The sequence below is a fragment of the Eretmochelys imbricata genome, chromosome 8 (genome assembly GCF_965152235.1).
Source record: "Eretmochelys imbricata isolate rEreImb1 chromosome 8, rEreImb1.hap1, whole genome shotgun sequence".
Classification (NCBI taxonomy): domain Eukaryota; kingdom Metazoa; phylum Chordata; order Testudines; family Cheloniidae; genus Eretmochelys; species Eretmochelys imbricata.
In genome coordinates, this window is record NC_135579.1 from 78386395 (window position 1) to 78400998 (window position 14604).

Here is a 14604-nt window from a genome sequence, read left to right on the forward strand (position 1 = left end):
AACTGAAAGATGCATATAATAAACGTTATAGTTAAAAAAGCATTTTTGTGTAGCTAAATTATCTCCCATTCACCTTTATTTTACACACACACACACACACACACAGAGTGTTTTCTACTTCATGAATGTTCCTTACCGTTTTCTATATAGCCTGGTATATACAAGGCTCGACTCTGCCTGCGGCCAAGTCTGACAGTCTTATCTTTCCCTTGGACACGCACTTTTAAGTTGTATCTACCATTTCCCTTGAAAGATGTAAAGTACTTTGAATAAATTCCATCATTCTTGGTAATATCAGCACCTTGACATACAAATATATCCAAACAAAGTACCTTTTGTTAAGCAAGGACATTTGTTGCTGTCGAGCCTACTCTTGCTTCTATTGAAGAGTTTTGATATGGACCTAGGTGAAAACAGGATCGGTCCCATTGTGATGACATAAGCTCATTAAATATTTAACTGGAGATAACAATGTAGCATTAAAACATGTAGCTGTGTATTTACTGTTATTTTCAATAATAGCCACTAGTGTACTAGTTCCAAACGACTTAGTAATTCTCTGTAGTTCTCTGGTTTGTGGAGCCCTTCTTGGTGATGTGCAGACTAAAACTCTTTGAGATTGCAGCAATGGTGGAATGTAGGGTTGTGGGGAGGAGAGAGCCTGCAGCCTGTACTACGTGGTTCAGAGAATGGAGAAGTTGGAGATTGATCACATCTCCTCTGTAGGCACAGTAGCATTTGAAAAGGAGAATAATAATCTATGTAACTCATCCTTTTGAAGGAGAAGTTTTTAACATAGCTCTACTGCCTATATAGCATGTGACAAGCTATAGAAACAGACTCTCACTCTCCTGTTCTGCCTCCTGCATCCCCTCTGGAGGGCACACAAGTAAGTAAAATATACCTAAGTTCAAACAGTGAGTATGGCTGAATCAGGCCCACAAGACCCCCTTCTGTCCCTGTGCTGGCTATTTGCATCAGGGGTAACGGAAGGGAAAGGAAGAAAGCTCTGCACAGCCACTACACACCCTCCTTCTTGGCGCAGTTTCTCTCTCCTCCTTCCCAACACACCCAACAGTGTAGCTGTGCCAGCATGTCAGGGCACACATGCTGCACCACTTTAGACCCAGTGCAGTTTACTCCCATCCTGACCAGAGTCACAGTCTCCTCTCACTTGCTGCCCCTTAGTCTGTGCTCATGGCATAGCCGTGTCTGAACCCTTAGTGGTAAGCTTGGAAGTAGCATCCAGAGGCAGATTCTAAAACACATACCACAAAATGGGGATTGTAGAAATTTTTCTAGACAAAATGTAAGGAAACTGTGGTGAAGATGAGAAACCACCCAGCAGCATGGAAGGGGTTAAAGAGAGCCTTTCGGCCCAGCTCGCCCTGCCCTGTTATACCTGCAGCCAATGTCAGGTCTGACAGGGAGAGAAAAGGAGGGAGCCTGGCTCTGTTCGGAGCTGACTAGTGAAGAAACAGGAACTCGCTGCCTCCTTACCTGAGGGAAGGGTCACTAGGCTGCCAGCTGAGGCAGCCACCAGGAGCCAAGTGCTGTCTTCCTGGCCAAGGGAGCTGGAGAAAGAGGCCTAGGAGCACGGGGCCTAAGAGGAACCCAGGGGAACAAAGCTCAGACACCTTGTGGGGGTCCTGACCCCACTAAACTTATGTCTGCCCTGCCTAGAATGATCTGGGACTGCAGATCAGGGACTGCAGCAGGATGCTGCCCAGGGTCCACAGGAGGGTGCTACTAGAGACAAGCCACCACAGGAACTTGGACTAAAGGGGCCATGCCCCAAACTGAAGGGGAAGGAGAAGGAAGTAGCCCAGGGCTGTGGACATAGACTTTGTGCTGGGATGTCCCCTACTCAGGGATTGACTTACAGAGGGCCGTGCCTTAAAGACTGAGGCACCTCAACCACAGAAGCAGGGGGCAGGAAGTCAAGTATTCCAACCAGCACTCCAAACTCCAAACCCCTGGAACAGAAACCTGTAATAAGATTACCTGAACCATCATCAAGGAGTTTGAGATCCATTGCAGATCCAGTCTGTGGTTCAACAGTGGCCATCACGGTTGCACCAAGAACAGGCAAAAATCCTTGACTAACTTCTGCATAAATCACCATTGGATTAGGGAAGTTGTTTGTATCCTTATTCATGTGGGCTTTCACAGTCACTGGAGGCACAGCCAAAGATGCTGCTCGAGACGTTACTATCATTGATATGACTTGAGAATCTGTGTGGTTATTTTGAATCCAGTAATACCAATCTCCCACCTGCAAATCAAATATATGAAGTATAAAAATATAAGACTTCATTAGTCTAAGGGCAGCTTTGTGTTTCCCTTAGCTAATTATTATCTTAGTTCAGGGGGGAGGCACAAAGGGCAGTTAGGGTATTACTACAGGACCACACTTAAGGTGATCTGGGTACCTTACTCATGATTCTTCGTGGTCTCAAATGTTTGGTTTCTTTTAAATTTAACCTATATCTGAATTTTCTCAGTTTTAGTGGTGGATGTTTGAGAATGATCACATTCTTGGAAGGATTTGAATCCTTATGTTGTTGATATCCACACTCTACTCCTGAGGGAATTCTGTGCCAAAAAAATAAAAATTCTGCACCCAATATTTGAAAATTCTGCAAAATTCTGAATATTTTTTCAAAATAACACAATAGAATCATGCCAGTTTCAATTATTTTGGTAATTTATTTTAAAATATCTGTCAGCAAGTATGCCTGTAACAATACAGACCAAAAAAGAAAGATTCTGGTAATTTTTTTTTTTACAGATGGATTCCTTACTAGTCATATTAATACAGAACTTTGTGTAATTCATTTAAATTACAATACAGAACTGTATTTCCTGCACCTGTCAGAAGCAGTGCAAAGGCTTATGGCAGGGGCAACGGAGGAGCTAGCCTAGGAGTGAACGTGGAAGGAGTTGGGTCGGAGAAGTTTTTTCTGGGTGGGGGCGGGGGGAGGAATTGCTAGGTAATTGGGAAGCCTCCCCCATGCAGACCCTGGCTGACCCCAAGCTTTTCCCATTCAGTCAGGCTCATCTGCCCCTGTTCCCGCCCCCCCCGCCCCAATGGGTCTCTGCAGCCCCCTTCCCCATCCTCAGGCTCAATGCTGTCACCCACTAGCTTGTGAGCCCATGCCCCAGTCTGTCCCCCCTCCCACTAGCCATTCTGATCCCCTGTCTGTGACCCCCAGCAGCCCTATATGCCCCACTCTGTCCTAACCTGGCTCCATGGGCAGGGTGCTGGGATGAACTTCTACTCCTGCGGGAATTCTGCAGCATTGGGCATAGAATTTTGTATTTTCCTGCATAAAATACATTTTGCCTAAGAAGTGCTGCCGTTCTTCCTTATGCCCACCAGAGGCCGCTGGTGGGAAAGAGGCAGAACTGCAGCTCATCTTAGGCAAAACGTTTTTTATGCAGAAAATTTCAGAAAATACAAAATTATGCAAGACAGAGGAATTCTGTGCATCCGCAGATACACAGAATCCCCCCAGGAATAATCTTAACTTCTCCTGAATTCAGTGTTTTGTTTGGGAATCTTGTATACTTGGGATGCGTACAGTGCATAATAATAAATTTGGAGGAGCACAAATGACAGTTTCGTTACCCAACTTCCATTGCAAGTCAATGAAGTTGCCCCAAGGATAATGGGTCCATTATGGAGTTGTGTTTAACTTCTAAAAAGAGAAGGTGCATTTTAATCTATGAAAATGTTAACATGTTTGGATAATAAAAGAGTTTAGTCTTTACCTCTGCAGTGCCTGATATATTCAGTCGAGCTGTTCGGAGGTTTAGAACACTAACTGTGAAGTCTGACGTTCTATATTCTTTTCCTTTGGGGTCCCTCAGTAAAATGTCTGGTGGAGATGTGATTCCATCCCATGTAACTACAAAGAAGGTGTCATTTCCCACAGTGCTATCTACAGTCACTGTACCATTCATCCACTGCTTAACTGCGACACTCCGAGCTGTACTTTCAAGCTGTTAGACAAACAAAATATGTTTTATGGCTCGTTAGCAGATAAACACTTAAAATACCAGTAATTTCAGAGTGATTCATTTTCCTCTTAAAGGAAAGAACAAATCAATATTTTGTCTATTCAGAGGGCACCTCGACTGGCTGGTGGACAACTGGCCCACTGCTGGAAGAGGGGATAGAGGAGCATTAATGCTGTCACAGGCCTGTTGGCACCCCCCTGAGCAGGTCTCTGCTGTTCTGTGCAGAGCTGAGGGTTGTGCAAAGGAGACAGAAGCCTCCTGCCACTGTGCCTCCACACATGGGGAACTAGCAGGAGAGTGAGGGCCACGTGGATTAGCCATTGAAGGGAGTGGAATGATGAAGCCCTGAGCACATTTTTTTGATGCCCATTTGCAGAGTACAATTGCTTAAGAATGTGAAAATATAGTAACCAAGCGTCTCCTTCCACTTCTATGTGTGGTCTATCCACCTCGCTATGAAATCACTTCTGTGCAGGAGATCAGTGCTACATTTCCTCTGCAGCTTGTCCGCCTGCTTCCAGAAAGACCGCACAATGAAAGAGCGATACAACCACAGGTAGAGACAACAGAAAAGCAATGAGAGAGACAGACAGAAATAATAAAACACAGCAAGGAGAGAAACAAGATTTCCTTTACCAACACTGATGTTGCACAGTGATTATGTGGGCCAGTAGAATTAACAGATGAGCTACCAATAGGAGTTTTATAGTGGCCCCCGGAGTACCAGGCTGCAAGTAGATTTGCTCTCTCCTGTTTTATGAATTACAAAAACTACAATTAGAAAAGTACCTTTTAATAAAATATTTTTCTGTTTAGGATAAAAAATGGGAAACTAGATACTGGAACGCAATTGCAAAGGTCACTTGGACAGACATTTGAGAGTCAGGTGCTAAGATGATACTATAGGGATGAGATTTGTATAAATGCTTAGGAAGTGTGGTAAAATCCCAGAAAATAAAGAAACATTTTGCTTTCTTTCTCTTGAATAGATGTGATAGTGGAGCTACAAAACAGAAAATCTAATAATAATGGGGATTTCAACTATCTCCATATGGACTGGAAACATGTCACCTCAGGATGGGATACAGATATAATTTCTAGACACTAATTTTTGGAGCACCTAGTCCAGGAACCCAGAAGGGGAGATTCATTTCTTAATTTAGTCCTAACTGGCACACAGGATCTGGTCCAAGAGGTGAATACAGGTGAACCGCATGGTAATAGCACTAATAATGTAATTAAATTTAATATCCTAGTAGGGGGAAAGTACCAAAGAAACCCATCACAGCATCATTTAACTTCAAAAAGGGGAACTACAAAAAATGAGGAGGCTAGTTAAACGTAAATTAAAAGGAACAGTCACAAGAGTGAAATGCCTTCAAACCGCATGGAAACTTTTAAAAAACACATAACAGAGGCTCAAACTATCTGTATACCCCCCAATAAGAAAACAAAACAGGAAGAGGACCAAAACAATGCCACCATCATTAAACAGTAAAGCAGAGTAAATAGATGTGGTTAGAGTCAAAAAGACAAGTTTTAAAAACTGGAAGTCAAATCCCACTAAGGAAAATAGAAAGGAACAAACTCTGGCAACTCAAGTATAAAAGTTTAATTAGGCCACAAAAGAATTTAAAGAACAATTAGCAAAAGAGGCAAAAGAGACAAAAGGTCCACTGGATGATCAAGGTGCTAAAGGAGCACTCAAGGATGACAAGGCTGTTGTGGTGATGCTAAATGACTTCTTAGCATTGGTCTTCACTCACTGCAGTGGATGTGAGGGAGATTCCCACACCTGACCAACGCTTTTTAAGTGACAAATCTGAGGAACTGTCCCATATTGAGATGCCAGTGGAGTTTTGGAACAAATAGATAAATTGAACAGTAATAACTCACCAGGACTAGATGGTATTCACCCAAGAATTCTGAAGTAACTCATACATAAAATTGCAGGACTACTAGGGGCATGTCTACACTTACCTCTGGAGAGATCGATCCAGCGGGGGTCGATTTATCGCATCTAGTGAAGACGCGATAAATCGACTGCCGAGCACTCTCCCGTCGACTCCAGTACTCCACTGGAGCAAGAAGCATAGGCAGAGTCAACGGGGGAGCATCAGCAGTTGACCTACCACAGTGAAGACACCGTGGTAAGTACGCCGACTTCAGCTACATTATGCACGTAGCTGAAGTTGTGTAACTTAGCTCAATCCCTCCCCACTCCCACCCCAAGTATAGACCAGGCCTAACTGTGGTATGTAACTTATTGCTTAAATCAGTCTCTGTATCAGATGACTGGAGGTTGGCTAATGTAAAGCCAATCTTTTTAAAAAGGCTCCAGAGGTGATCCTGGCCAGTAAGCCTAACTTCAGTACCAGGGAAACTGATTGAAACAATAATAAAGAACAGAATTATCAGACATACGGATGAACATGATATGTTGAGGAAGAGTCAAAATGGTTTTTGGAAAGAGAAATCCATGCCTCACACATCTATTAGAATTCTTTGAGGGTGTCAGTAAGCATGTGGATAAGAGTGATCCAGTGGATATAGTTGTGATGAAGCAGAGAAACTGCCTGCTATCATGGAAGGGGTTAAAGAGATCATTTTGGGCCCAGCTAGCCTCACCCAATTATACTGACAGACACTACCAGGCCTGGAGGAAAGATAAAAGGAGGGAGCCTGGCTCTGTTCTGGCTGACTGGTGAAGAGGCAGGATCTAGCTGTCTCCCTACCTGAGGGGAAGGATCACCAGTCTGCAAGCCAGGGCAGCCACTACAAAACAAGCACGGTCTCCCTGGCCAAAGGAGACTGTGGAAGAGGCTTAGGAACACCCGGCCTACAAAATAACAGGTACCTTGTGGGAGCCTGATCCCACCAAACTTATGGTTGCCCTGCCTGGAGGGACCAGGCTGCAACAGGATGCTGCCCAGGGACCATGAAAGGGCACTAACAGAGACAAGACACCACAGGAACTTGGACTATAGGGGTCACATCCCAAACTGAAGGAGAAGAGGTAGGAAGTAGCCCAGGGCAGTGGATGTAGACTCCTTGCTGGGAAATCCCCTTCTCAGGGGTTGACATACACAGGGCCCTGAACTGGGATCCCATGGAGTGGAAGAGCTTGGGTCTCCCTACCCCTCCCTCCCTGTTTTAAAGACTGAGGCACCTCAACCAAGCAGGGACCAGAAGTCAAGCACTCCAATCACTAGGCTGCTTGGCCCTCCAAGCCCCCTGTTACAATAGTGTACATGGACTTTTAGAAAGCCTTTGACAATAATGGTTCTGAAACACTTTTTATAGTAGGGGTGCTGAAAGCCAGAAAACTGTAAAGCAGTGCCCCCCAAACTTTTTACCTCATCCCTTACCCCACCTGGCACCCCGCCCCCCTCAATCCTAGAGCTGGGGCCGGGAGCAGGGCCGTGGCTCTGGGAGGGAGGGACTTGCACAGGGTAAGGGGGCCAAGACTGGGGCCACAGCTGGGGGCAGGTGTGGAGCTCCAGGTGTGGAGCCGGCAGCTGGGACCCTGGGTGCAGGTCTGGGAGCTGAGCCCCATGTAAAACATGTGGGTGCTGTAGCACCCCCCACACCCTTAATTCCTGTGCCTATGTTTGACAAGGTTCCTCACCAAAGGCTCTTAAGCAAAGTAAACAGTCAAGAGATAAGAGGGAAGCTCAGCTGCACAGGATCAGGAGGGGCCTGTACAAAGCCCAGTAGCTGAGAGCAATGGGGGGGAAGGGGCTGCAGAGAAGTAGTCTGCAGTCACTCCCTGGGTGAAGGGAGGTGTGTTTGGGACTATAGAGTGTAATCTGCAGTTACTCCCTGGGAGGAGGGAGCTTGAGCTGGCAAACCCAGAGAACAGGAGGTGGAGCCAGAAAGGTAAGAAAGGCTCAGGGGAAAAGCAACAAGGTATAGGATAGAGCAGACCTCGGCTGCTGACCAGAGGGTCCCTGAGTTGGAACCAGGAGTAGTGGATGGGACTGAGGAATCCCTACCAGCCACTGGGGAAGTGACACAGACCCAGCAGTGGATAGCAGAGTGCCTGGGACAGTTTGCCCTGAAAGACTTTGATACCCTGGAAAAGGAGCATAGTGACCTGGCTGGAGGGCCAACTCACAAAGAGGAATCTGCAGCTCCTGGAGCGAGAGGGGCCTCAGGGTGAGAGAGGATGATGGGTGGAGAGATGGCCAGAGGAGGGCACAGCACCTGGAAGGAGCTAATCCCCAGAATGGCCAGGAGGAGGTGTACCTTGTGGTAAGAGGACCCATCACAGTGTGTAGTAAGTGCATAAGGAAGTGTTAGTTACCCCTTCAGATAACACAAGAACCAGGTGCCACCAAATGAAATTAATATTCAGCAGGTTTAAAACAAACCTAAGGAAGTACTTCTTCACAAAACATACAGTCAGCCTGTGGAACCTGTTGCCAGGGAATGTGGTGAAGGCCAAAATTATAAGTAGGTGCCAAAAAGAATTAGGGTTCAGAGTAACAGCCGTGTTAGTCTGTATTCGCAAAAAGAAAAGGAGTACTTGTGGCACCTTAGAGACTGACCAATTTATTTGAGCATAAGCTTTCATGAGCTACAGCTCACTTCATCAGATGAATAAATTGGTTAGGCTCTAAGGTGCCACAAGTACTCCTTTTCTTTTTGCAAAAAGAATTAGATAAATTCATGGAGGATAGGTCCATCAATGGCTACTTGCCAAGATGGGTAGGGTTGCAACTCCATGCTGAGGGTATCACTGATCCTCTGACTGCCAGAAGCTGGGCCTGGACAACAGGGGATGGATCAGTTCAAAAACTGCCCTGTTCCATTCATTCCCTCTGAAGCATCTGGGGCCAGCCGCTGTTGGAAGACAGGATAGTGGGCTAGATGGACCATTGGTCTGATCCAGTATGGCCGTTCTTATGTTCTTAACAAGACCAGTATACAGTTGCAGACAAGCTAAGTTGTCCATGACCAATTCTATGTTAGCTGATGCGAATGATTCAGATAAAGTGCAAAACTGGGTCCATAGCTGAGCATTAACAAAGTGAAGGCTGAGTTGTTAAGTTATAAATAGCACAACCCAAGAGCTCTGGTAGAAATAGGAGGAGGAGAAAACTCAGTACTACTAGCCGCAATTATTTTGAAGAAATTGTTGCTGAGTTGAGATAGATCATGAAAAGTGCCAGGAAAGCTGGGAATCAAAATGCTATCTATTGTTTAGAAGAGAAGTAATTGGGGTATTTTCCTCTTTATTGATAATAGTATTATGTAAGATGCTCTGGAAGACAAAAATGATTTGTTTACAGCATTCCATACAGGAGTGGCTGAATGTTCTGTGGTATTTCTGCCTACCTCTATCTATAAGTCCTTTTGCATTAGCTAATCGTGAGAAATTTTAATTTCCTTTCTTTCACTGGCTGTTTCATTTCATTGCTAATATAACAGACCACAAAAATTCCCACAGCCATTTCCAAATATCAATTTATACTTCAATTTTAAGATCAGTCACTGGCAGTGCAATAGTTAAGATTACTGACTACTAAAATTACTCTAATTGATCAGTGACTAATTAATAATGTGAAAAAAACCAAAGGTTTGAATCTCAGACCTGAATAGACTGTTCAGAAATATTTCCACTTCCTGATGAAATTCCACTGAATGCATCAATTAGGCCATTGGAATCAACGGTATCTGTGGCATAAAACTTTAAACCTCCTGAAATGTGATGGTTAAAATAATCAGAATAGTCATTTACTGTAAAACAGTAGGTCTTTGTTATGTGCGTTATGGTAGTTGGCTGTTTCTATAAGCACAGTGTTCATTTGATAAATTAAATCTTGTTCCTTTATTATCCTCTATTCATGGGGCAATGCAGGGAGGAACCACTGGGTGGTGGGGAATCAATCAATTAATACAATTAATACCACCTAAAACAGTTCCTGCAAAAAGCTAGTTTGCCCTGGGAAATGATCGCATCTGTTCACATTTTAACTCCACCTAGCTTGGTCACATCTACCACTTCATCCAGCACACTGTGCTGACTCACTTAAAGTCTGTTCTTGGTAAGTCTGGACTTTGAGCCATGCACTACTTGTAAAGCGTAATTCCGTTTTGAAAGACGCCTCTGTAAAAATAACATTGTAGCATTCCATGATTATTGCTTCTCAATGACTCAGATCAAATCTGCTTAGTTTACCAGTATAACGTTTGGGCCTCTTTCATATGTGCTGAGCACCCATAACTCCAATGGGAATTTCTGGTGCTCAGTGTCTTTGGAAATCTGGCATTTGTTTCAAACAGGTGAGCCCTTCCCGCTGAGACTGGGCTCTGAAAGACCATCTGGGTTCTTTCTGGCTCACACATCAATCACTAGCACTGAAGATTCTGTGAAAAGCTTGTTCTCCCACAGCCATGTTGGCTGTACAGTGCTAACAAGAGTAAAAAGCAGTACAATCTTATTTAAGTCCCTGAAGCAAGCAGATGTGATTCTGAATACACAAAAGGAGCATCTCTGACTAAGAAGGTGCAATTTATACATAGTCACTATTTTGAATAAACTTACACTGTAAATTAACACATGGAATTCCCATTGGTAGGTGCCCTGTACTGCAGCATCACCCAGCACTCATCTGGCTTTCCTTAAAATGGCTGAAGTTAAAAGTAACAGTGCAGCTTCCACTGAAAGCAGAGCTGACTGAGTCTCCTGATCACTAGTGTAGTGACATAAGTTACAGACTCCTCAGCTAGAGCCCTCCAGCTGTGATGATTTGTGAGGGGGTAATTATTTCACTGTTAAGTTTACACACCACTGCCAAGTAAACAACAGAAATACAATGTTAATCATTTCAACACTGAGCTTATCTTTTTGTTTAGAAAAACATCCTGCAGTAATATCATTATCAAACCTTGCTATGCCACTAATGATAACTTATAAGTAAAGTAGACTAGACAACTAGTAGTGTACTAGACAACCTGGACCCAACCTTCTCGGGCCCACTATAGTGGGAAGTCTGGAACACTAATTGGAATAGGTGTGGTATACCCCTACAAGGGAAGGTGCAGGGCACTGTACCACACAAGGGGCAGTGGGACAGATGGATCATCGACACCTTCCACCTTGATGCCTGGCCCTATCAGGAAGTGTCGCCATATGTCCTATGCTTTTCCAGGGATACCTGGGCAGGAGGATTCCCAAAAGAAAAAGAAAGGGGTGGAGTGTTAGAATATAGATATTCAGGCCTGCCTGCAAAGGCCTATACTTTAAGAACTTAGGTGTATTTTTATCACTTAGCTAGTTATAGAGGTATAAAATTAAAGAATCAAAATCACAAGTCCGCCTGTGTATGGGCCTTCTCTCACTAGGATAGTCTGAGGCCTGGTTCTTAAGCTAAGGCCTTTGTCTAGGCAGCAGGGGCAGCCATAAACTGGGACGCGAACAGTCGCATCCTCACATCCCAAGCCAGTCACACTGAAATAAGGTGGTATTGGGTTGTTAGGAAGACGATCCTGAGCTGATAGTTCCCATCACCACCGGATAGAGAAACAGATCTTAAGATGGTTAAAGAAAACTTAGTTTGATAGCATCCTGTCTGGCAATAAATCACTTATTAATGGTTGTGGTTGTGAAACCCTCATTTCTGTATTGTTTTATCTTGATGGCCCCCACTTTTTTTATTGTTAATCTGTCCGGTTCTCTAATTGTTTCTGTCTGCTGTATAATGAATTTTGCTAGGTGTAAGTTAAAGAGCGTAGTGGGATATAATTGGTTAGACAATTATATTACAATATATTAGGATTGGTTAGTTAAATTTCAGTAAAATGATTGGTTAAGGTATAGCTGTGAATATTCCTATATAAACTGGGGTCAAACAGGAAGTGGAAGGGAAATTGGAATCATGCTTGCTAAGGCAAGGGGAATGGGAACAGGGAATGGGGAACAGGGACACAGGCAAGGCTCTGCGGCGTCAGAGCTGGGAAGGGGGACACGGGGTAAATGCTCTGCGGCATCAGAACTGGGAAGGGAGACACTGGGGAACAGACTCTATTGGCATATAGAGGTAAGCCTGACTGGTGTGAAAGGCTTCAGAATATGCTTGCTTGTAAACTAACCCCAATAAACATCATGTTGTCTGCACTTCAGACTTCTGGTCTTTTGCTGCTTGCTATCTGCGTGACAAGAACCAGGGAAGTGGGAGGGAGAAGGGAAAGCACGCTAACACTATTTAGCAGGGTGTTACCAGGTTACAGTTTTTTTAAAGCGAGGACAGGTAAAGATAAACAATTGTTCCCAATATTGTTGTGTTTATTTAGGTGAAAATAAGCATTCTGTAAATACGACTGGAATTAGGTTACTAAGTTTACTTTCTTTTCATATTACAAGTTGTAAACCACTCTGTTTTTAGAGTAACAGCTGTGTTAGTCTGTATTCGCAAAAAGAAAAGGAGTACTTGTGGCACCTTAGAGACTAACCAATTTATTTGAGCATAAGCTTTCGTGAGCTACAGCTCACTTCATATCCGATGAAGTGAGCTGTAGCTCACGAAAGCTTATGCTCTAATAAATTGGTTAGTCTCTAAGGTGCCACAAGTACTCCTTTTCTTTTCACTCTGCTTTTACATTTCATGCTTCATGTATGCAAGCCAAAAAAAGGGTTAGTTTAGAAAGTTACTCACCTGTCACATCTGAAAATTGTTCTAGTTCTGGAGCAGCATTTGGCCCCAAAGCAATGGTATGAATGATTGAGCCACTCTTTTCTACCTCCGTAAGGCAATTGCTCATACATGTATCCTCTCCATCTGTCAGCAGTACAATTTCAGAACCATAGAGATTAGTGTATTTTTGTTTAATCATCTGAATTGAAAAGAGAATATCAGGTGTTAGCAATAGGACTTTGTTGTAAATCAGAGGTGGGCAGACTACAGCCCGCGGGCCCGTCCTGCCTGGCTCCTGAGCTCCCAGCCGGGGAGGCTAGCCCCGGCCCCTCCCTCACTGTCCCCTCTCCCCCACAGCGCTCTGGGTGGTGGGGCTGTGCGCTGTTGCAGGGCAGCACAGCAGCGTGTCTGGCTCTGGCCAGGCGACGCGGCTGCGAGACATGCTGCTCTGAGGGGCATGGTAAGGGGGCCGGGGCGGGAGGTTCCAGGAATCAGTCAGGGGACAGGGAACAGGGGGCGGTTGGATAGGTGTGGGAGTCCTGGGGGGCCCGTCAGGGGGCAGTTGAATGGGGCAGTGGTTCTGGGGGTGGCGATCAGGGGACGGGGAACAAGGGGGGTTGGAAAGGTGTGGGAGTCCCGGGGGGCCAGTCACGGGGCAGGGGTGTGGATAGGGGTCGGGGCAGTCAGGGGACAGGGAGCAGGGGGGGTTGGATGGGTGGGCTTCTCTGAGGGGGCAGGAAGTGGGAGGGGGCGGATAGGGGGCAGGGGCCAGGCTGTTTGGGGGGGCATAGCCTTCCCTACCCAGCCCTCCATACAGTTTTGCAACCCCGATGTGGCCCTTGGGCCAAAAAGTTTGCCCACCCCTTTGTAAATTTTAGCTGCCCTAGCACATCTAGTGTCTACGTCAAGGGAAAAGGTTATCAGTTGTAAGGCAAAATCCTTTCCTTACAAGTGTGAATTGTGCTGCAAGTGGAGATTGTGTTATGTGGCAATGGCTGAATTGAAAGTGTCTGAATTATCCTGCTTGTACAGAGAAGGATGGTTTGTTCAGGGGAGAGGTGTCTAAGGGTAGCATATTCCTTACATCTCTTCCAAGAAGTTGTAATGTGTGCCCTCACTCCAGGTCCTGCTGCCAATGACAGCATATCCACAGTGCATTTTCCAGAAGCCCTGAACATGTCCCTTAAGGCTATGGAAAGCTACCTTGAACACAGTTCTGTTCTCGTTAGTGTTTGAGAAATCACAGCATAAGATGGTTCCATTTTTATTTAACCACATTTCAGAATGAAACCATGCTGAAACCATAGAATGATAGAAGATTAGGGTTGGAAGAGACCTCATGAAGTCATCTAGTCCAATCCCCTGCTCAAAGCTGGACCAACTCAAACTAAATCATCCCAGTCAGGGCTTTGTCAAGCTGGGTCTTAAAAACCTATAAGGATGGAGATTCTACCACCTCTCTAGGTAACCCATTACAGTGTTTCACCACTGTCCTAGTGAAATAGTTTTTCCCAATATCCAACCTAGAATTCCCCCACTGCAACTTGAGACCATTGCTTCTTGTTCTGTCATCTGCCGCCACTGAGAATTGGAACCCCCATTCAGGTAGTTGAAGGCTGCTATCAAATCTCCCCTCACTCTTGTCTTCTGCAGACTAAATAAGCCCAGTTCCCTCAGCCTCTCCTCGTAAGTGATGTGTCCCAGCCCCCTAATCATTTTCATTGCCCTCCGCTGCACTCTCTCCAATTTGTCCACAACCCTTCTGTAGTGGTGGGACCAAAATTGGACGCAATACTCCAGGTGTGGACTCACCAGTGCCGAATAGAGGGGAATAATCACATCCCTCGATCTGCTGGCAATGCTCCTACTAACATGGCCAATATGCTGTTGGCCTTCTTGGCAACAAGGGCACACTGCTGACTCATATCCAGCTTCTCGTCCA

The 14604-nt window shown here is 45.0% G+C and overlaps 1 pseudogene; it reads right to left on the reverse strand.

Annotated features, from left to right (window-relative positions):
* The window catches only part of LOC144268865 (calcium-activated chloride channel regulator 1-like), a 47759-nt pseudogene that overhangs the window by 19731 nt on the left and 13424 nt on the right, over positions 1-14604 (reverse strand).